We start from the raw sequence: 22,183 nt of genomic DNA, 5'->3' as shown, positions 1-22,183 counted from the left end.
AATAAGAAAGAGAAATCTGAAAGGCATTTCAGATCAATCACTTGCTAAAAAACTTGACAATCAAATCACGATTATAGATAGAAGATTAACCTTTAATTAAACACAATATCAACTCAGATATTATCGCCTTCAGGGGTGTTTTTGTAATTTACCGTCATCCATGACATATTTTAACTGAGATTTCTAACCAGGTTTGGCCTAAATGACAAAACGTGCAAGATTTTGAAACGTAAAGGGCACCGCCTGTCAAGTTTTGGCCTAAAGAATAACGCCTGAAATTTGATGTAAACATAAAGGACAAAACTTGTAATTTACTCTAAAATAAATAACAAGCAACAACTCTACGAAATTAGGTTCCACTATTTGGAGACTTAAAATACCCAATTAAATATTTAGAAAAATACCGAAAACCAATATTTTTATTTTATAAATCAATTAAATTGTAAATAATTACAAAAATAATAATCTAACATGCTAATCATTCAATAAGTGCCAAAATTATTCCAAATTATTAGAAACTCATTTAGTGGAATAACAAATCTGATCTAAGGTTTAATATGTATTTATATTTAAAATAATCAAATTTATAAAAGAATATATTTATTACTTAATTTTATAAGATCAATTAATTGCAAATAATTACCAACAATTACAACCCGTTTCCTATCATTTTCTTTAAACAATTCTCCCGACGAAAAAGGAAAACAATTGAATTTCTTTAAAAAACCAGAATATTTATATATTATGTAAAAATAAATTAGTAACAATTTTTAATATATTTATATTGATTTATTTTCTATTTTTAATTGTTTTTCTTCATGATAAAATTCATGAATTATAAATGTATAAGATTATAATATTATTACATTCTTTAATCGTGTGATAAGGATTATATAGAAATTTATGATTTACTTTTTTATATATTCAACCCATGTAATACACAGGTTTATAACACTTATAAGTTAAGATTCTAGTTAATCTAGATTTTTTTAATCCTTTGTAATACACGGGTTTATAAGCTAGTGTCCTTCATATTTTAAGTTACCTCTTGTATTAAACTAGATTTGACGAAAGTGCCCCTTATGTATGGGACAGGTACTAGGATTTTATGGAATAACATGGATGGACTAAATTTTAGGGGCTAAAAAAGTTAGGAAAATGGCATTGGTGGTTGAAGTGTCATAAACTTCCTTTATGAGCTGATAGAGTTAAAGTAACTTAACCACATGCGCCAAAAACGTAATTTACTATTTTCATTAAAAGAGTAAAAATAAATCCAATTTGCCCTATTAATGTGCAAGACACGTAACCGAGCTTTACATATAAAATTAACGGGCATTAAACAATACAAGACATAAACTATCACAGTATATGAATATAAAGGATCAACTTTGTCGGTTCGTTATATTTAGGATTAAAAGTGAAATTCACAATATACTTAAAGGTAGAAAATTCTAATTTACTAGTAAAAGAATAACTTTATTTGCATTATGATAGATCAAAATGATATTTCTATAATAGTTGGGCTCCATTGTGAAAGCTCTTAAAATTCTTAGGGTGATCATAGTAAAATTTGCATTAGGGTAACCCCACAGTTCCTATTTAAACGAACACGATACCATTTACATTATAATCACTCAATCACCGCCGCACCCTTTCTTCTCTCATTCATCCACATCCTGGCCCCAAAGATGGCATCTCTTTTTCGGTGCAAATGTAAGATCTTTTATTTATTTTACTTTTATCTAATTTGATTTCCCTCATAATCTTTCTTTACATTTTTAAAAAATCACTTTTGTTTTCAAAAGTACTAATTTGAGAATTTTGGTTTAATTAATTGTATGGATATGTATGCTTTGATTTTGTTGGTGTTGATGTAACATATACGCATACTAACTCTATCGGTTTGAAAATTTAAGAAATTCATTACCAAATACATTTTTAGAATTTTTTATTTTTGTATAAGCATGTTATAGAATGGATCTATAAACAAATGAAGAAGAATTTGTAACAAATATTCATTGTTCCTTATTTGATGTATAGTTATTGTTTTGGTAAAAAATTACCGAAGCAATTTAGTGATCAAATTAGTTAAGTGAGGTAATGTGCTAGAAATATGTGTTGAAAATATTTAAGTTAAGTTGCTTGTAAAAACAGGTTCAAGATACGGCTCAGGATACAGAGCTGTATCTATGATCAAACAATGAGCAAAAATGTAAAGGGTGACACGAGATGTATGAGGAAAGCCCTTGATCAATCTAGATCGCTGGCATAAAACCTCGGGAGCTGACAATCGCAGCTGCCTTGTTCTTATATTGCTTCAATTATCAGGATACAGTGCAGGATATGATGCGGATCAACTAAGTGTTACAATGAGATTTGAATACAAGTGTTTGTGTGTAGTGATTGCTAGTAGCTAGAGAGCAAAGTGTGTAAATGAAAGTGAGTGCCTTAATCTAATCCGATCATGCTATTTATAGTTAAACGAAAACAACTAACTATCTTAATAAACCGGGACGCTTCGAATATTCCCAAGTAAACGTTACAGTCCTGGTCTTTCGGGTTCAACGTCTTTATTTCAACTGATTTGCCCGAGTCTTGGGGGGAAGAAGTCTTCTTGAACGTTGGACACTCGCACCTGCTAATCTGCATGTGATTAATTCAGTCAATACCAGGATATCGTACCAGGATGTTACCAATATCCTGATCCAGTATCCTGATCACACGTAAACAACCAAAAGCAGAATATTAGTCAGGATATATGTTCAGAAAATGACCCATAACAATTGTCCCCAAAATATACCTGTTGGAATTCCGAATTCAAACGGATATATTTTAAATTTTATCACCTGGATCGAGGCAATCAATACGACGAGACTTTTGAAATGACAATGTACAACTTCCAAGACGTTATTTACTCTTTACCCCTATCATTCAGCCTATAATTAGCTGAAATATCTTGCATTATGATCATTACTTCTCAGGTGAATCTCAAGTATTTCTCTCATCTTCTCTGTTTTTCTTTTCTTTGGATTACCTGTTTCTCGCCCGATACCCTTTATGGCATCTTGAACAAGATCCCGGTTGAATGAGCCAGTCGCAACCCTAACGAGTCAGAACCTCATACGAGAACCTCAAAATGAAATCTGCTCCTTTAATAACGCTGATATTGCCGCTTTGAAGGATTCCGGTGCGTTCCCTGCCGGAGTGGTCATTCGCCCTTTTGATCGGGAAGTCCGATCAGACGCGTCGTCAAACGAATGGGTCTGCTTCCTTGCCTATCCCTTTTCCTTGGGACACCAGTATCCATTTCCACCCTTTGTTTCTCGTTTCTTTGAGCTTACCGGCCTCAGTTATGCCTAAACCATGCCGATGGTCTGGCGAGTTTTAATGGTGCTGAACCAAATTAAATCTCGTCATTGTCCTGACCTATGCATCGAAGACCTCCCCATTGCATACCGATTGAGATCCCATGGTAACAGCCGCTTTCTTTTTTTCCCCACTTCCAAGAACCCTTTTGTCCTTAAGGCCACCAAGAATGAAGACCAGTGGCAGCGAAAGTTCTTTTTTGTAAAAAGAGACTCTATTGACAAGGGTTTTGATCTGCTGATTGGATAGTTAACCAAGGGTAGGATCTTGGGTTTTAGGAATATCCCCAAATGTATCCTTAAATATATCCTAGACTTATATCCTGATATTTTGTGCAGCAAATTTCAGAGATCTAGCATCCCCAAGCGCGGAATCAGAGCCCAGGATCAAAGAGATCTAACGACTTCCTGTTACCGAAAGAACCTTTTCCCTGTCTCTCACAAACTCAAACCAAAAATCAAGCTCAGAGATGTCTGGTAAGCACACAATTATAATGATTCTAAAGTACAAGAGTTACAAAATTGAATATTTCTTCGCTCATTCAGTGCTAGTTATCAATCTCGAAGGCTTCCAACTCGACGAGTTGGACAGTTATTCCAGCCTCGCACCTGTTAAGCAAGAATCAAACCCGAAGTCATCCGTCACACCAAAGCCTACTAGTTCGAAGACGACTACCGCTCCCAAAGCTCCTCTAGCATCTAGGATCCGGGCCTCTAGCTCCCGGAAGAGAAAGGAAACAGAGCCTCCCGCTACCCCCCATGTATTCCCATTTGAAAATCATGGGTTTACAGAGTCTAGCAAATTCATGACTGGCTTCCTCAACCAGGTTAGTATCCTGATCCATATCCTGCAAAATATGCTGGTTATTAAAGTTAATACCTGTTTCTTTATTTTGCAGGGTCTTGAACGCCTGGTATTCCTCGACGAGGATTCATGCGGCATGAATGTCATGCTTGAAAGCCAGCTGAAAAAGGCCGAAGCCACTATCGCAGACCAAGCAGCAATCGCTACCGCTAAATCAGAGCATTATGAGGCCAAATACAAGGCAATGGCCCAAGAGCAGCAGTCCACCATCCAGAAGGTCACCCATGAAGCTCAGGCCAAGTTCGACGCCGCCCAAGTCTAACATGAGCAGGCTATGGTTTCATACCGGGAGAGCCTCAAGAACTCTGTTGTGATCTCCCTTCTCCAGGCCAGACTGAAAATGGCTTACGAGGAGATGGCTTTGGGCCTTCAATGACCTTCTTGGAACACCAAGGCTTGGGAGGCGAAACTGAGGGATCTTGGGGGAAATCCCGTGGAGCCTCCTACCAAATCTGCTGTGGAAGAACCCGCCAAGGTGCCTGATGCTAATGCTTCAAAGGATGCTGGTGGCGATGCTGGGATGGACGCTAGAGAGAATGCTGGTGGAGAGGATGCTGCTGATGATGCTGAGAGAAATGCCGGGGAGGATGCTGGTGGAGATGCCATGACGAAGGAGGGAGCTGCCCCTTAAATGCAGCGATGTGGGGGATGATGGATATACGTGCCAAGGCCGGAGCCCACTTTTTTTAAATTTCATGGTTGTGGTTTGTTTAAACCATTTACTTTTCCTGACGTTGAACAATTTACATTTCCTGCACTAGAACAACATGATGACCAAAGGTGGATGGGTCCTGGGTTTCGGGATGAAACCCTTGGTCATCAATTAGTATAAATTGTTTTGAATGATGCAACGGTCAGAGGTGGATGGGTCTCGTTTTGAGATGAAACCTTCAACCGTTGCGTAAATATGGTAAAAACTAATCGTGCTTTTGGCGGATGGGCCTCAGTTTGAGGTAAAACCAGAAGCACAACTTTTGACTCGTTAGTAATATAACCACCTTTTGACTTATTTGTTGTCGCCGTTTAATTTTTTATCATGCATTACTTAGTTTAGATTTTAGCTTTGCAAAATTAGTGTTACTATTCCTTGTGAAAATATCCTGATCAATATACTCAGTGGTATCCTACGAAGACTTTTGTCAAATAGGACTCCGAAAAATCCATACAATTTAAACAAAGTCCTTAAAGAACAAAAGATAGTTTATCTTTCAAAATCTCCAACAATTTGAGTAAAGTTTTTAAAGAAAAAAATAGTTCACTTAGAATTTATAAACCTTGATAACAAATTCAATTCTGATTTTTAAATCCAAGTATTGTATCCCAAATATTCTAACCAAATATCCTGAATCATATTTCGGGAATATATCCTAAAGATATATATCAGCCGGAAAAACTCATGTAAAATTCATAAAGGAAAGATCATACCAAGAATAAAGTTTAACCCTAGTACCAAACTTCAATCCTTATTGTAACCCCTTCCATTAAGATGTCCCCAGTCTTAGTGCACTTGGTTCAAATCTGACTTATAATCGCCTTAGGAGAAATGTCCCCTGTGCACGAAATCTTCCAACACTTAGAAAAAAATTTTTGAATTCAAGTTTTGACTGTATGGACAGATCTTGTGTTATTAGGGGTAAACCCCAAAGTATGCTGGAGATAAATCCTTAATTTTCATGCGCTACAGGCGGGAGTGTATAAACTCCAAGACTTAGAAAGGTGAAAACCTTTAAACCTTAGAGAGTATGAAAATACCCTTTCGCGAGAGAGGGTGATCAATCCTCATATACCTTAAGGCTCCAGGATATAGCCAACAGTGATGAAATTGTCAGCCACTTTTACATGAACTGGTCCCGCCACCTTAAACTATCCCTAGACAACTTGCGCTCCAGGAGGGGTGTTTAAACCCAATTCGTGAGAAAGGTGAATACCTTTAAACCTGTGAAGGGATCAGGATCCCTTAAACGTGAGAAAGGGGGCCAATCCTCTAATCTTTCGAAGTATCCTAGGTATGTATCCTGGAGCTATATCCCGAAGCATATTCTGCAAAACAATTGTAAACTAAGGTGGATGTTAGCCTGGCTAACACCCCTCCGATGCTTAAGTCAGTAATAGGTTCAAAATAGTAAATAATATTAAACATATTAAAAGAGATAAAATTCATACCATCCTGAGTTAGAAATTAAATTCCTAACTCACTTGAAATAGAGCTTCAAATGTATAGCATTCCAGGATCTTGGTAGCATATCCCCCTCCATATTCTTGAGTCGGTATGCTCCTTTTCCTAATTCTGATTCAATCTCATAGGGTCCTTCCCATTTTGGGGCCAGCTTACTGTCAGCAGGATTAGTAGTATTCTGAAAAGCTTTTCTTAATACCCAATCTCCAACCTGGAACCTACTAGTCCTTATATTCTTATTATATGCTTTGGATATCCTTTGTTGATATGCTGCCATCCTTAGCCTTGCTGCATCTCTTGTCACATCAATAGTATCCAATTCCTAGCATAGGATTTCAGGATTCTGCTCAGGATCCCGGAGGCTGGATCTTGCTGTAGGTATTACTATTTCTATCGGGATCACCGCTTCTGCTCCAAACATCAAGGAAAACGGGGTTTGGCCAGTTGCACTTTTCACCGTTGTTCTATCAGCCCATAAAACAAAGGGTAATTCTTCTACCCATCTTCCTTTTTTGGCTCCTAGTCTCTTTTTCAGGTTGTTGACAATTATCTTGTTTGAGGATTCTGCTTGTCCATTTGCTTGAGGATGTACTGGTGTGGATGTGATCATTTTGATTCCCCAACTCTTGCAAAAGTCAGTAGTCCTCTTACTTATGAATTGAGATCCATTGTCACAAATTATTTCAGCTGGTACACCAAACCTAGTCAGGATATTCCTTTTTATGAAGGATACCACTTCCTGATCTCTGACTTGAACAAATGCTTCAGCTTCAACCCACTTAGAGAAATAATCAGTCATTGCCAACATGAAGACTTTTCCTCCTGGAGCTTTTGGCAATTTTCCTACTATATCCATTCTCCATTTCATGAATGGCCAAGGGGATACAATAGGATATAATGGCTTTGCAGGCTGATGTAGTATGTTGCTATGTCTTTGGCATGCATCACACCTTCAAGCATATTCTGCAGCATCTTTCCTCATGGTAGGACAATAATATCCTGTTCTTAATACTTTTGAGAATAACGACCTGCCCCCAGTGTGGTTACCACAATCCCCTCCGTGTATATCCTGAAGCACTTCCTTGGTTTCGGGATCCTCTAAGCACCTCAGATACGGTCCTGCAAGAGATTTCTTATACAAAACATTATTTATAATAGTGAATCGTGATACCTTCATCCTAAAGGCCTTAGGACTCTCATCTTTTGGGATGTGTCCTTCCTTGAGATATCTTATGATCGGAACCGTCCACGATTTAGGATCCTCTTCGGGATACTCAACATCAGGATCCTGAACACTCATTACTTCCTTATCCTGAGGATCCGTGGCAGGATGCAGGATATGTAGTATTGGTATTTGGGTCCCCTCTGGTATCCTGACTAATGATCCTAGGTTTGCCAGTGCGTCAGCCTCTGCGTTATCCTCTCTTGGTACCTGTTCAAGTGTGAAAACATCGAAATATCCTGCTAATTTTTTGACAATTTCAAGGTATTCAGCCAATTTTTCACCTTTTACTGCATAAGATCCATTAAAATGATTAGTAATTAATAAGGAATCAACAAACACTTGTAAACTTTTGATATTCATGCTTTTAGCCAATTCTAATCCTGCAATTAGAGCTTCATATTCTGCTTCATTATTAGTGGCAGGGAACTCACATCTAATAGCCTGGGGTAATATGTCCCCCTGTGGCGATTTTAGTAGTATACCCAAACCTACACCTCTTACATTAGATGCACCATCAGTATATAATATCCAGGATTCTAAGTTTTCTCCTAGCTGTTGTACCTCTAGGTCTACTTCATTCTGAATACCACTACTGAAATCAGCCACAAAGTCAGCTAGAGCCTGAGACTTTATGGCATTTCTAGGTTCATATACTAGATCATAGGCACTCAACTTTACCGGCCACTTAGCCATCCTACCTGACATCTCGGGTTTCCTGAGCACATTTTTAACAGGATAGTTGGTTTTAACATGAATCCTATGTGTTTCAAAATAGTGTCTAAGTTTTGTTGAAGCCATAACAAGAGCTAATATCAACTTTTCTAAGTGAGAATACCTAGTTTCAGCATCTAATAAACTTTTACTAACATAATAGACAGGATATTGCTGACCTTCATGATCTTTTACAAGGACAGCACTTACTGCATTCCCCGATACTGCGATATATAGGGATAATGGTTCATCATTCTCAGGTTTCATCAATAGAGGTGCGGTTGAAAGATACTGCTTCAAATCCTGCAAGGCTGTTTCATGCTTCTCTCCCCATTCGAATTTCTTATTCTTCTTCAATATATCGTAAAATGCCTTGCATTTTTCCGAGGATCTTGAGATAAATTTGTTTAATGCTGCTACTCTCCCTGTTAATCGTTGAACATCCTTCATATTTGAAGGTGACTTGATATCTAAGATGGCTTTTATCTGCTGCGGGCTTGCTTCTATCCCTCTTTTAGTCACCATATATCCCAGAAACTTTCCTGCCCCCACTCCGAAATGGCATTTAGCAGGATTCAATTTCATGTTATACTGGTCCAGGATATCGAATGCTCCCTTAATATCCTAGAGGTGATCCTCAACTTTCTTGGATTTTACTACCATATCATCGATGTATACTACCATGGTGTCCCCCAGTTTGTCTTTAAACATCATGTTCACCAGCCTTTGGTATGTTGCACCTGCATTTTTCAAACCAAAAGGCATAGCAGTGTAACAATAAATACCTGTTGGTGTCATAAAAGTAGTATCCTCCTGATCGGAGGGTTCCATTTGGATTTGCTGAAATCCTGAAGAGGCATCCATGAAGGTTAACATCTCGTGGCCAGCAGTAACATCCACCATTGAATCAATATGAGGTAGAGGAAATGGGTCTTTGGGACAAGCTTTATTCAAGTCTGTGTAATCCACACACACTCTCCATTTCCCGTTTTTCTTTTGCAGTACAACTACATTTGCCAGCCATTTAGGAAACTTCACTTCTCTAATCATCTTGCTTTTTAATAGCCTTTCAACTTCCTCTTGGATGATCACATTTCATTCCGGAGCAAATTTCCTTCTTTTCTGCTGGACAGGCTTGAATGACCTATCTACGCCAAGCTTATGGGTTATAATATCCTTGGAAATACCTGTCATATCCTCATGTTTCCATGCGAACGTCGACATCCTGCATTTCAGAAAGTTAGTCAATTGATTTTCAATATCCTGAGGGATATTGGTTCCTACGAGCACCGAGATATCCGGATTATTCTGATCCAGGATAATTTTCTTTACATCCTGCTCAGAAGCCTCCACAATATCCTGGGCCCGCATCTTTAATTGCTATGCTGCATTAGGCCTGGTAGACGATTTCATGGATGATGAGTAACACTCATTTGCTTCCTGCTGGTCACTATCGACTTTGACAACTCCCCATGGTGTAGGGATCTTGATGCACTGATGATAAGTTAATGGCACGACCTTCATATCATGGATCCATGGCCTACCCAATATAATGTTATAGCAGGATAGTGAGTCCATTACGCAAAAGCGTTGTATTGAATTGACCCCTTCAACATATACTGGTAATTTTATCTCCTCTACAGTATTCCTGGCTTCTCCACTGAAACCGAAAAGCACAGTGGATTTCGAAGTAATATCCATTGGGGATACATTCATTCTTTTCAATGTCTCTAGCTGAATTATGTTGACGGAACTGCCGTTATCTACCAGTATCCTGCGCACAAAATGGTTAGAGACATATAATGTAATTACTAGAGCATCATGGTGAGGATCCTGAACAGTATCCCTGTCATCACTATCAAAAGTGATCACTTTATCAGTTGTGAGGGTTGTCATTCTGGTCGGCTTTTCTCCTCTTTCTGCCTTAGCTTCCTTTGCATATCTCTTGGCTGCGGAATATGAAGTCCCACAAATGTTGGATCCTCCTGAAATGATGTTAATTATTTTGGCATCTGGCGGGGGTGATGCCGCTCGTTCAGAATCCTTCTCAGGATTCTGTCCTTTATTCTTCTTTCTTCCCAGCAGATCCTTTAGATATCCCTTACTCAGCAGGTAGCTTATCTCTTTCCTTAGAGCAATGCAATCCTCAGTGACATGTCCGAAATCCTCATGGAAGGTAGTGGCGAAGCTTGAAATTTTTTACCGGGGGGTCGGAAACGTATATACCCAAAAATTTCTATAGAACCAGGGGGTCGAAAACATATATACCCAAAAATTTCTATACGAAAACTACATATATAACACTACTTGCCGAAAAGTTCGGGGGGTCGGGCGCCCCTCCCGGCCCCTTCAAAGCATCGCCTCTGATGGAAGGCACACCATTTAGACTTATCATTCCAATCAGCTTTTTGTTGATTCTTCCAAGGCCATCTTGCTTTGTCTCCTAAACCCTGCATAGCATACATCAATTCAGGTATATTAACAGAAAACAATATTCAGACAACTCAGGATACTCCTCAGGATCCTCATCTTCAACAGCATTGACTTTTTTGCTATCATTTCTGCCAATGGCTTTGAGCGATACGGTTTATACGAGGATTCTGATTTCCTGTTGGTTGATTCATAGGTTGTGGACGAATTCATTCTTTCTTGCATCTTTTTATCATCCTCCAGCCGAATGTATCTCAATGCCCTGTTACGAGCTTCATCCAGATTCCTGCAGGGATTCATTACAAGATCCTGGTAAAATTGAGAATCTTTTTGCAACCCCATCTTGAAGGCCTGCACAGTTGTTGCAACATCAAGATGCGGGATATCTAAGGATTCCCGGCTAAACTTATTCACATAATCCCTCAAGGATTCCTGAGGTCCTTGAGTTATCCTGTAAAGATCACTGGTTAGTTTCTCAAAACTTTGGCTGCAAGAAAATTGACTATTAAATAAATTAACCAAGTGAGCGAATGAAGTAATTGAGTGAGGAGGAACGTTTAAGAGCCATTTTCGGGCTGATCCTGTTAAGGTAGAATCAAAACCCTTGCACAGGCATGCTTCCTTAAGATCCGGAGGGATAGGGTTGATTTCTATCCTTTCCCTATACTGGGCAATATGCTCCTCAGGATCCGTGCTTCCGTCGTAGAGCTTCATGTTGGGGGTCTGAAATCTTTTTGGGATTTCAGCATCACAGATAGGATGCGTAAACCGGGATATCATGTGACTGTCCTGGGATACTTCTGGAATTGGCTGGACCACCCCAGGCACACTGGATATCATGTCCTTTAGCTTCTGAAGCTCCCTAGATAATGCTGATGTCACACCTGTATCCTGCAAAGATCCAACACCATTAGTGGCAAGAGTATTATTATTATTAGACACATTACCAATCTGAGGATTTTGGCCATATCCTGAAGCATATCCTGAGCTCCTCGCAGTTGACACTCTAACCGAAGAGGGTATCTCAGGAGTAAGATTCTGGGGATGGCTAGGCACAATATTTCCCCGGTTATCCTCAGTGTAAACTGCAGAACTGAAGTTCAAAGCCCTGGGCTGTAAGGGAGTGATAATATCTTAGGAGGCCTGCTCGAGCTTGATTTCAAGAGTTGTATCTCTCTCATCAGCATCTGATTAGTTTCCTACTGCTGCCTCATCTGTTCATGTACACTACCAAACAAATTTAGAATTTCCTCATTAGAAGCTAAAACAGGACCGGATCCCTGGACATTGCGAGTGGGAATAACATCCCGAGCCACATGAATTTTAGTTCCTTGGGAAGAGGCTTGAGATCTCGGAGGAGGTGGTGGAAGCACCGAACCAATTGTTGCAGAAGTTGTAGCAGATATGGTGGAAGAGCTCATGTTTGATCTCGAGGCCATTGAAAATAATGTGGCAAAAAGTTTTGAAAATAGAAAACTGATTAACAATTTTACAAAAGCTTTTAGTAGAAATAGCACCACTTGCCCCACGGTGGGCGCCAAATTGTTTTGGTAAAAAATTACCGAAGCAATTTAGTGATCAAATTAGTTAAGTGAGGTAGTGTGCTAGAAATATGTGTTGAAAATATTTAAGTTAAGTTGCTTGTAAAAATAGGTTCAAGATACGGCTCAGGATATAGAGCTGTATCTATGATCAAACAATGAGCAAAAATGTAAAGGGTGACACGAGATGTACGAGGAAAGCCCTTGATCAATCTAGATCGCCGGCATAAAACCTCGGGAGCTGACAATCGCAGCTGCCTTGTTCTTCTATTGCTTCAAATATCAGGATACAGTGCAGGATATGATGCGGATCAACTAAGTGTTACAATGAGATTTGAATACAAGTGTTTGTGTGTAGTGATTGCTAGTAGCTAGAGAGCAAAGTGTGCAAATGAAAGTGAGTGCCTTAATCTGATCCGATCATGCTATTTATAGTTAAACGAAAACAACTAACTATCCTAATAAACCGGGATGCTTCGAATATTCCCAAGTAAACGTTACAGTCCTGGTCTTTCGGGTTCAACGTCTTTATTTCAACTGATTTGCCCGAGTCTTGGGGGGAAGAAGTCTTCTTGAACATTGGACACTCGCACCTCCTAATCTGCACGTGATTAATTCAGTCAATACCAGGATATCGTACCAGGATGTTACCAATATCCTGATCCGGTATCCTGATCACAAGTAAACAACCAAAAGCATAATATTAGTCAGGATATATGTTCAGAAAATGACCCATAACAGTTATGAGGATTTTTTGTTCCTTATTTGACGTGTAGTTATGAGGATTTTGTGTTTTTTTTGTTTGTTTTGTTGCTTATAAATTTTAGGTTTTCTATTATTCACCAATCTCACATCACTTTGACGTGTAGTTATGAGGATTATATGTTTTTTGCTTGTTTTGTTGGTTATAAATGTTAGGTTTGGTGTTATTCACCGATCTCCCATCAAAACCGGGTCTGGCTAATCATTTAGGAGCAGACTATAGCATGTTGATTGTTCATTGCGTTTCAAGGGCTCAATTGAGAAAGGTAAAATCCAAAACCATTCAGACTACTTGAGAAAGTCAAAGTCGAAACTGCAAAAAAAAAGAAAGAAAGAAAGAAAAGAGTAATCAAGTGATATTGTAAAATTAAAAATTAAAAATATAGTTTATATAATTTTATATGGATTTAAACAAAATTATAATATTAAGGTGTGATTTTTAGTTAACAATGATGATTTATATATATTTCCACCTAAAGCCTTTTGACATGGTAAATTGTATTATATAAAAAGTAGAAAATAATTCAAATTTTATTTTTGTTTTTATTTTTTCATATGTGTTTAGATTATCTAAGTTTGCTTGTCATATGTCAGGCTGGTATATCTCAAACGTCTCAATGAAACCCGCGGTTGGTGGTGTGTGAGGTAAACGCACACCTATTATTGTTTCCTAGTTTGATAACTTTATAGTCGTCCTATACAGGATTGCCTACTTAATAAAAAAAGTAAACCCTATGTTTGCACCCCCAAATTTTTTAGATACTCATTTTGAAATATCATGTATTTATATAAATATAATAACGGATATTTATATATGCAATTGGTTTAATTTACCTACACATAACAATTGGAGTACGTTTTTTCTTCTAGATAACAATTGAAGCTTTTAATTCTATTGAATTCAAAATGATTTGGCTTTTTGGTCATATTTTAACACCATATGTTTTAGATGAACCCACATAACACTTATTTCAAATGTTTGAATGTATTATTTACGTTGAACAAAACCAGTGGACTTGCCAACTTTCTGTTGACACTCTTATGCATGATTTGCAGGTCGTTAGGTACATCAGTGCACAGAAACTTGCAGCCTGAGGAGCTTGAAGTGTCATGTTGTGTGTTGTTTGAAGAGAATATTTAATATTATGCATTTTAAAACAATATGGTTTTGGTTGTTTTGAAACATTTACTTTTGCTTCCGCTGAATGCATACTTTTGTTTGAAATGTTTGTTTTGGAATACACCATTCATGTTGGACATGATGATTGTGTTTAATATTGTTTACTATTAGTTCGACATGATTAGTGGCTAGATCCTGGTACGTCACACGCCTCGCGGTAAAACCAGCATATGATAATTTAGGGGTGTGACAAAATAAACCAAAACCAAATGTTTGTATCCCACACCCACAAGGGTGTGACTAAATGAGGTCGCGATACCAACAATGAAAAAGGTCACCCCACGAAAAAAAGTGTGAGTCGATACCACATCCCATACTCATGAGGAAAGGGCGTGAATCCACAATATGCTTGCTTGACTAAATTCAATAACCGAATGAACACATAACCAAATAATAAATGAACTACACACTGATATTGCACGCTTGATAATAATTAAAAAGGAATAAGAAAATTTGTGATAAAATGATACACCCAAAAAAGTTAATGCAAAAAGGGAATATAATTTACTCACTGTTTGTGAAAATTCGATCCACTAAATATACAACCACACAATTTGTGAAATTCGACAAGATATTTATCGTAAAAATGAATATAACAAACCCTAAAGATTTATAAAATAAAGAGTAAATTACAAGTTTTGTCCTTTATGTTTACATCAAATTTCAGGCGCTGTCCTTTAGGCCAAAACCTGACAGGCGGTGTCCTTTACGTTTCAAAATCTTGCACGTTTTGTCCTTTAGGCCAAATCTGGTTAGAAATCTCAGTTAAAATATGTCATGTGCTAGGCACATGAGGGTAAAATGGTCATTCCCTCTCAAATCATTTAATTCCCCATTTATATCCCACACCAACCCCTCACCAACACAAAATCATCTCTTCAATTCATCTAGCCATCAAATTAGGTTTTCTTCATCCTCCAATGATCATGGTTTTTTGCATTCTAAGGCTCAAACATGTGCTTTTATTGGGGAATCTGTCTCATGGCAGTAATCAAATGCACCGCCGGATTAGGCGACGGACCTGACGATCGAGACGCTCTACGAAACATCATGTGACGCGTCATGGCTTCTTCTGTACCGATTAATCTTCCACTCCTCATGATTTCTTCTTTCACCGCCTCTCCACACAATCCGCAGATCCATTTGCCTTTATATCTTTCTCGAATCCTCTCCATGTACGCCGGCATACAATCCTCCGTCAATCCGCAGCAATCGCACTCCGCAAACTCTACTTACGTCGTCAGGTTCGCCCCACCGTTTGCGATTCCGTTACAGGCATCATCACCGCGTCACTCATCACCGTAGTTGACATTTCTTCAATAAAGAAAACACAACATTTACAAACATTAACGTCTTAGAATTCCATAATTCAAATCAATTATTATCTTTCCTTCTCCCACTGTGATTCTTCAACCTTTGATTTATTTATAATAAGAAAGAGAAATATGAAAGGTATTTGAGATCAATCACTTGCTAAAAAACTTGACAATCAAATCATGATTATAAATAGAAGATTAACCTTTAATTAAACACAATATCAACTCAGATATTATCGCCTTCAGGGGTGTTTTTGTAATTTACCATCATGTGCCTTGCACATGACATATTTTAACTGACATTTCTAACCAGGTTTGGCCTAAAGGAGAAAACGTGCAAGATTTTGAAACGTAAAGGACACCGCCTGTCAAGTTTTGGCCTAAAGGACAACGCCTGAAATTTGATGTAAACATAAAGGACAAAACTTGTAATTTATCTAAAATAAATAACAAGCAACAACTCTACGAAATTAGGTTCCCCTATTTGGAGACTTAAAATACCCAATTAAATATTTAGAAAAATACCCAAAACCAATATTTTTATTTTATAAATCAATTAAATTGTAAATAATTACAAATAATAATCTAACTTGCTAATCATTCAATAAGTGCCAAAATTATTCCAAATTATTAGAAACTCATTTAGTGGAATAACAAATTTGATTTAAGGTTTAATATGTATTTATATTTAAAATAATCAAATTTATAAAAGAATATATTTATTACTTAATTTTATAAGATCAATTAATTGCAAATAATTACCAACAATTACAGCCTGTTTCCTGTCATTTTCTCTTTGAGCAATTCTTCCGACGAAAAAGGAAAACAATTGAATTTCTATAAAAAACCAGAATATTTATATATTATGTAAAAATAAATTAGTAACAATTTTTAATATATTTATATTGATTTATTAACTATTTTTAATTGTTTTTCTTCATGATAAAATTCATGAATTATAAATGTATAAGATTATAATATTATTACATTCTTTAATCGTTTGATAAGGATTATATAGAAATTTATGATTTACTTTTTTATATATTCAACCCATGTAATACACAGGTTTATAACACTTACAAGTTAAGATGATAGTTAATCTAGATTTTTTTAATCCTTTGTAATACACGGGTTTATAAGCTAATGTCCCTCATATTTTAAGTTACCTCTTGTATTAAACAAGATTTGACTAAAGTGCCCCTCATGTAAGGGACAGGTACCAGGATTCTAAGGATTTTAAGGATTTTAAGTTACCTCTTGTAAAAGAACGAGTTAATGCCTACCTGCACGATGCGGCGGGATATTGATTTAAAAAGTCTTTAGTATCACATATGAATATTCTTTTGTATAAGCAGAACATTCATCCATAGCCTACATCGTTGGTCTAAATCAACATACACAATATTAGGCACAACCCCAATACATAATAATAAACATATATAATATTAGGAACAACCATAAACAATCAATTTGGTTTTAAGTTGAACAAAGATTGAGTTTCAAAAAAGGAGAACATGAATAGAAATTGGAGGAGATTAAATGGCTTGTTGAGATAATAAATAATATACGGGGAAATTGAGAGAAATATTATAACAATTAATTTACATTAAGAATTTAAGATTGAAAAGCTAAGTCCAACTATCATCGTGTATTACAACCACGCTATAATACAATAGCACCAACCTCTAATTATAAATTCATCCAAATAAACTAACAAAATAACTTAAAAAACACACAATTTACTAATGGAAAACAATATTAGAAATGCTAGGGATCAGTAGCGAAACTTGAGATTTCCGACCGGTGGTCGAAAACGTATATACCTAAAAAAATTATAAAACAGGGGGGTCGAAAACGTATATACCTAAAGAATTCTATACGAAAACTACATACCGGACACTATTGAGCGAAAAACTTCTTCTCCACCTTATCATCTTTATCCTTCTTCTTCGAACCGCCCCCCTTTAAAAAAAAACCTGATCTTTATCAGACTTTTTCTGTTCCTTAAACTTCCTAAAACAGCTTACACCTTTGTGTTGTTAATCGCTATCGAATCATCATTTCGACTTCCACCTCCCACAATTTTCCTTCAAAAACTCACTACCAAACTTCACCAAATCAATAATCTCAAACATCTAAACAAAACCTCAGGGTTTTGTTATGTTTTATAGGAACTTATGTGTACGTGTGCAATATACACAATTATTTATTTTATTCAAACTGGTTTGCAGTGGTGAATCGCTGATAAAAACCTAATTGGGTTGTTAAGATTTAAGAAACATATAAAAAAATAGTTAAAAAATTGCCATCAACTGCCATGCAAAAGCAAGCACATGCAAGAAATATCTTTCGTATATTTCAAAATAAGGAAAAAAACTTTCAATCTGCAATTAAAAAACTAAAGTAAACTTCTTTTCTAAGTAAAGAGATTTGAATGAGTGAGTCAAATAGGCAGTAAAAATGTTTTGATAAAAACATCAAGTGATCAAAATAAATCATCAGATCTAATTAAAAAAAACTTCATCAAGAAACACATCATCATGAACATAAGTATAATTGCAGTCTGTAGATATCAACATAAATAAATATTAGAACATCCTACCCAATCAATAACAATCCCCCATAAAATAGAAAATATAAATCATGTGCAGAATTGTATTAACCATACAGAAGCAAACAGAAAGAAGGTTAGATCAATTTACATCCAATAAATAACGATCACCCATAAAGAATTAGAAACATTTCGTTATGGAAACGTAAACGAAAATGATATAAAATTAAACAGTGATGTAAGAAACTAACAGACGCTTACAGAGATGACATCGATATCCAGATCGTTTTACTGTTGAGATTATTTAGGAAGGGTTGAGGGGATATTAAAGATGATGGCAATTTCAGTGTTCCGTATCGGTGGAAGTGGTGGCAGTTATAAAAAATTACCCCCCATTTGATTTGAATTTATTGTGTCTTATTGATGAGGCAACGCCATGGTTGGCCAGTGTTGTTGATGAAGCGACGCAACAATTAACTGTGTTCTTGATGAAGCAACGTGATGGTCATCCGATGGTGTTCTTCACGAAGCGACACAGTGGTTTCAGTAATGGATTACACAGAAAACTGATCGGAATTTGGAATATTGAAGGGGTTGGGTTAAGAAGATGCGGACGTTTTCCTATTTAATAAAATTTATTATTTAATATCGGAATATTTAGAATGTGGAAGGAAATGTGAGTTCCGTAACTTCTGTTGGTGTTTGTATATGTGGAATAAACAAAGAAACGACACAACCTTTAGAATAAACAAAGAAATGACACAACCCTTGGTATAAAAATGGAACGACACAACTTAAGTTCATATTTCTATAAGAGTATAATATAATATAATAAAAGTTATCACTTTTCATTCTAAGGAGGCAACCTAAACAAATAGGTATGTATGGTTTTTTTAAAAGTCACCACTTTTCATTGCAACCCAAGTTGCTTTTTGTAGTGATATATAATAACTTTATTTGCATTATGATATATCAAAATGATATTTTCTATAATAGTTGGGTTCCATTTTGAAAGCTCTTAAAATTCTTAGGGCAATTATAGTAAAATTTGCATTAGGGTAACCCCAGAGTTCCTATTTAAATGAACACTATACCATTTTCATTATAATCACTCAATCACCGCCACACCCTTTCTTCTCTCATTCATCCACATCCTTGCCCCAAAGATGGCATCTGTTTTCCGGTGCAAATGTAAGAGCTTTTATTTATTTTACTTTTATCTAATTTGATTTGCCTCGTAATCTTTCTTTATATTTTTAAAAATAACTTTTTGTTTTCAAAAGTACTAATGTGAGAATTTTGCTTTAATTAATTGTATGGATATGTATGCTTTGATTTTATGTATGCTTTGATTTTGTTGGTGTTGATATAACATATACGTATACTAATTCTATCGGTTTGAAAATTAAAGAAATTTATTACCAAATACATTTTTAGAATTTTTATTTTTGTATAAGCATGTTCTAGAATGGATCTATACACAAATGAAGAAGAATTTGTAACAAATATACTTTTTGTTCCTTATTTGACGTGTAGTTATGAGAATTTTTTTGTTCCTTATTGACGTGTAGTTATGAGGATTTTGTGTTTTCTTTTTGTTTTGTTGCTTATAAATGTTAGGTTTTCTATTATTCACCAATCTCACATCACTTTGACGTGTAGTTATGAGGATTTTATGTTTTTTTGCTTGTTTTGTTGGTTATAAATATTAGGTTTGGTGTTATTCACCGATCTCACATCACAAACGGGTCTGGCTAATCATTTAGGAGCAGACTATAGCATGTTGATTATTCATGGCGTTTCAAGGGCTCAATTGAGAAAGGTAAAATCCAAAACCATTCAAACTACTTGAGAAAGTCAAAGGCGAAATTGCAAAAAAAAAAAAAAAAAGGAAAGAAAGAAAGAAAGAAAAGAGTAATCAAGCGATGTTGTAAAATTAAAAATTAAAAAAATATGGTTTTATATAATCCTAAATGGATTAAAACAAAATTATAATATTAAGGTGTGATTTTTAGTTAACAATGATGATCTATATATATTACCATCTAAAGCCTTTTGACATGGTAAATTGTATTATATAAAAAGTTGAAAATAATTCAATTTTTTTTTTATTTTTTCGTATGCGTTTAGATTATCTAAGTTTGATTGTCATATGTCAGGCGGGTATATCTCAAACGTCTCAGTGAGACCCGCGGTTGGTGGTGTGTACGCACACCTATTATTGTTTCCTAGTTTGATAACTGTATAGTCGTCCAATACAGGGTTGCCTACTTAACGAAAAAAGTAAACCCTGTGTTTGGTCCCCCAAATTTTTAGATCCTCATTTTGAAATCTCATGTATTTATATAAATATAATAACGGATATTTATAAGTGCAATTGGTTTAATTTACCTACACATAACAATTGGAGTTCCGTTTTTCTTCTAGATAATAATGAAGCTTTTAATTCTATTTAATTCAAAATGATTTGGCTTTTTGGTCATATTTTAACACCATATTTTTTAGATGAACCCACATAACCCTTATTTCAAATGTCTGAATGTATTATTTACGTTGAACAAAACAAGTGGACTTGCGAACTTTTTGTTGACACTCTTATGCATGATTTGCAGGTCGTTAGGTACATCAGTGCATAGAAACTTGCAGTCTGAGAAGCTTGAAGTGTCATGTTGCGTGTTGTTTGAAGAGAACATTTAATATTATTGTTAGGATCTGAGTTTGACTTGATTGTGTTATTTTAATTAAGTTGGTAAATGGAAGAAGATAAAACAGAGAATAATTGCAGCAGAAATGAATGTAAAACATTATAACACAATCAATGAAAGATAGTTTTCATCATACATGCTTTCATTAGTCAAAAGATTGAACAAAATACAAAGTTTCAACTTATGCATGCATGAATACTAACTCCCCTTAGCCTAAGGTCACAATAGTTGTTCGTACAAGATGAGTGTGTGCCAAGAGCTTATAAAACAGTACATGCACTGTCTTTTTATAGTACAAATCTAACCACTGTGGCATCTTTGCTGACGTCACCTAGACAGTGACATCTAACAGTCTAACAACCTCTAAACACTGATACTAGACAAACACTGTTACATTAATAAACAGACTATACCAAGCACTGATGAAGCAATCCACTAATGATGCTTTAAATACTTATGAGTCTGAGCACTGCTTTCCTCTGAGGTTGATCAGGCCTTTGATTCCAGCAGTACTTTGTCTTCAACAACACTTTGACACCAGCAGTTGATTGGACTTCAACAGTCTTTGTAATCAACAGGGCTTTGATATAACAGTCTTTATACATAACAGTCTTTAGGATCATCTGTTGTTAAGTGCCACTGCCATTGGAGGGAATTAATCTTCAAACACTTCTTATTGTGGATCAACTGTTGAGAACCAGTTTTGGCTTTAGTATCATTTGTTCTTCAAGGAAGGATCACATGAGCCAACAATCTCCCCTTAGAACAGATAATGCCAAACCACTTCATTATTTATGATCTTTATTTTCTCATCAACCTTTCCTAGATTTGCCCTTTGAACTGGAGCGTGAAATCCAAGGAATCAGTGCCATCTTCATCCCTTTAAAGCTGAAGGTTCATAAGATCTTGGAGGTCTCCTGCACTCAGACCTAGTGCATCCTCCCTTGATATATATTCAACACTACCATCAGACTTAAGCAGAGTCAATACGTGGGTCTTTTTGTCAAACTTCCACTTTAGTATTTTTAGGTCTGATGGGTTTCTTCGGAGAAGTTATATTTTTGAAGAGTTAGGGGATTGAGGTCTGCTTGCCAACCTTTGAATAGTTGCAGCAACTTGAGCTTGAAGTTGCAAGAAATCCTCATCCAATCCAAATTGCAATTGATTCTTGATAGCTTGTTTTCTGAATTTAGCTTCCCTCTATTCATCTTCCTCATCAATCAGTTGTTGTCTTTTTCTTTGGTTCAAGACATTGATGGATACATCTGATGATGTGAACAACTTTTTAGAGGAAAGGGTCTGCTGTGGTCTATCAGTGGTTTCATCAGATTCCTGCCCTTCTGGTATTGACTC

The 22,183-nt window shown here is 36.2% G+C and overlaps 1 long non-coding RNA gene across 1 annotated transcript; it reads left to right on the top strand.

Annotated features, from left to right (window-relative positions):
- The first annotated feature begins 1,642 nt into the window (after window positions 1-1,642).
- On the top strand, window positions 1,643-20,963 carry LOC110939171. Its single transcript, XR_002592033.2, has 3 exons — window positions 1,643-1,716; window positions 19,838-19,947; window positions 20,738-20,963. It is a non-coding gene; the product is annotated as an uncharacterized LOC110939171 (long non-coding RNA).
- The last annotated feature ends 1,220 nt before the right edge of the window (window positions 20,964-22,183 follow it).

The sequence above is a fragment of the Helianthus annuus genome, chromosome 5 (assembly GCF_002127325.2).
Source record: "Helianthus annuus cultivar XRQ/B chromosome 5, HanXRQr2.0-SUNRISE, whole genome shotgun sequence".
NCBI classification, from domain to species: domain Eukaryota; kingdom Viridiplantae; phylum Streptophyta; class Magnoliopsida; order Asterales; family Asteraceae; genus Helianthus; species Helianthus annuus.
This window is presented reverse-complemented; position numbering and strand designations above follow the sequence as displayed.